Genomic DNA, 2,420 nt, shown 5'->3' with positions numbered 1-2,420 from the left:
GTTTCACAACAGGATGTGAGGCCATTCCTGGGAGGTAAGGTACTGTCACTGGCCACCCTGCGGGCTGACATCAGTAAGGAAGTTCAGGGGACTGTGCTCAAACCTCAGTTAAAGCTCTTGGGACCTCAGTTTCCTCTTCTCTGAAAATTATTTTCTTTTGTATTGTAATAATTTTGTGGGAGGGGGGATGGGTAGAATCCGCACCCCACCCTACCCCAGCCCATTTAGCTCCTGAGTAATTGAGACAGAGGCCTGTTGGATCTTTCCAACAAGCTTTAAAGCACTAGAACTGGGCAGATATTCACATTTTTTAACCCTCTATGCTATTTCGCTATTTCCCAGCCAAAGTTCCTTGCCATTCGGTCCTGCCTGGGCTGCTTCTGCTGTAACTGTCTGTCTTCAGGGCAAGCTTTTCTTGGCCACTTGCTCATGATGCATCCTGCCTCAGGCTGATGACCCCTCTCTCTTCTTTCTCCCTGTGGTCCCTACCTGTACAGGCTAGTTTTGTGTCAACTTGACACAGCTGGAGTTATCACAGAAAAAGGAGCTTCAGTTGAGGAAATGCCTCCATGAGATCCAACTGTAAGGCATTTTCTCAATTAGTGATCAAGGTGGAAAGGCCCCTTGTAGGTGGGACCATCTCTGGGCTGGTAATCTTGGTTCTTAAGAGAGCAGGCTGAGCAAGCCAGGGGAAGCAAGCCAGTAAGGAACTTCCCTCCATGGCCTCTGCATCAGCTCCTGTTTCCTGACCTGCTTAATTTCCAGTCCTGACTTCCTTGGTGATGAACAGCAGTATGGAAGTGTAAGCCAAATAAACCCTTTCCTCCCCAACTTGCTTTTTGGCCATGATGTTTGTGCAGGAATAGAAACCCTGACTCAGACACTACCTCAGACACATTCCCTTCCCCCACACACATTCCATCTCCCCACACACACTCCATCCCCGCCACACACACTACATTTGCCCACATACACACTACATTCCCCCCCACATACTTCATCCACACACACACACTTTATTCCCCCACCCACACACACTTACTTCTTCCCCACACACACATAGACACACACTCCATTCCCTGAAGGATGCACACACAGATACCACACACACGCACTACTTTCCCTTCCCTGCCCATACAACCTAATGCCCATGTCTGGACACACTCCATCACACATCCTGCCTTCCTATCTCCTCTGCCCCGTCATAGGCTCCAGCTTTTTATTAACCAACCATAGGTGATTGCGGAGTGTTCTTTACAGTACATCGGACGATACAAAGCCCACGTCCGGACTGTAACCTGATCTTGGAGTACAGAACTCAGCATCTGAACACACAGAGCGTGAGACCAATCCTAACACTTTCTGTCCTGTTTTTTGACGGGTTGATTGGTTGGTTTTTTGTTTCGGTTGTTTGTTCGTTTTTTTTTGCACAGAGACTCACTATGTAGCTCTGGCAGTTCTAGAAGTCACTCTGTAGACCGAGTTACCATAGAAATCACAGAGATACGCCTGCCTCTGTTTTCCTAGTGCTGGGTTTAAAGGCATCACTGAAGCAACTACCCTTTTCAATCACACAAACTATAGTTTTGTTAGTTTTTATTCAAAGAAGGTTTTGCCTTGTAGCCCAGGTTTCCCATGCTCTGTACTGAGGTGACAGGGACATGCAATATGCTTGCTCTCAACCTCAGAAACTTTTAGTGGCTAACTGTAATCAGCTCCTGCACTGCTCCAGCATCCATCTCAAACACAAGGCCAGCTTTCTCACTTCAGAAACAGGAATTCGTCACCTCTGATGCGGTTTCCAGCACTTCATGACATGTCAGTTCCTCAATGTGCTGAATTTAATTTCCTCTTGTGGTCATCCTTGTCGCCCTTGTTGGAACAACTAGACATGACCTGCTGGGCTGGCTCGACTGATAGCCTTCCAGTTCATTCATGGACAGCAGAGCCCCTGTGATTCTCCTCCGGGGACAGCGTGGGCACCCTACCCACTGCATAGCATGACTGCAGACTCACTTTCAGGATGCCAGTCGTAGCCATCAACACACGGTCATCCCTGCATGGCAGTCATACACAGTATCTATGGCACTTGCTAGAGCAATCACCCCTTTGTAACTAAGTTCATTGATCTGTCATTCCTGGTCAAATCCGTATCTCTTTTCATCACCATCACCATCACCACCATCACCACCACCACCACCACCACCATCATCACCTTTGCCATCACCTCAGAGTCTCAGAGTGATGGTGATGATGGTGATGACGATGATGGTGGTGATGGTGAAGGATGGTGATGGAGATGATGGTGATGAAGATGATGATGGCGATGATGACTGTGATGTTGGTGATGGTAGCATCTTGGTGGTAGAGCATCTTGGTGGTAGAGCGCTTGTCTGGCTTGCACAAAGCTCTGCATTCCA

This window comes from Mus musculus, chromosome 17, assembly GCF_000001635.26.
Source record: "Mus musculus strain C57BL/6J chromosome 17, GRCm38.p6 C57BL/6J".
NCBI classification, from domain to species: domain Eukaryota; kingdom Metazoa; phylum Chordata; class Mammalia; order Rodentia; family Muridae; genus Mus; species Mus musculus.
Note: the sequence above shows the minus strand (reverse complement) of the source record.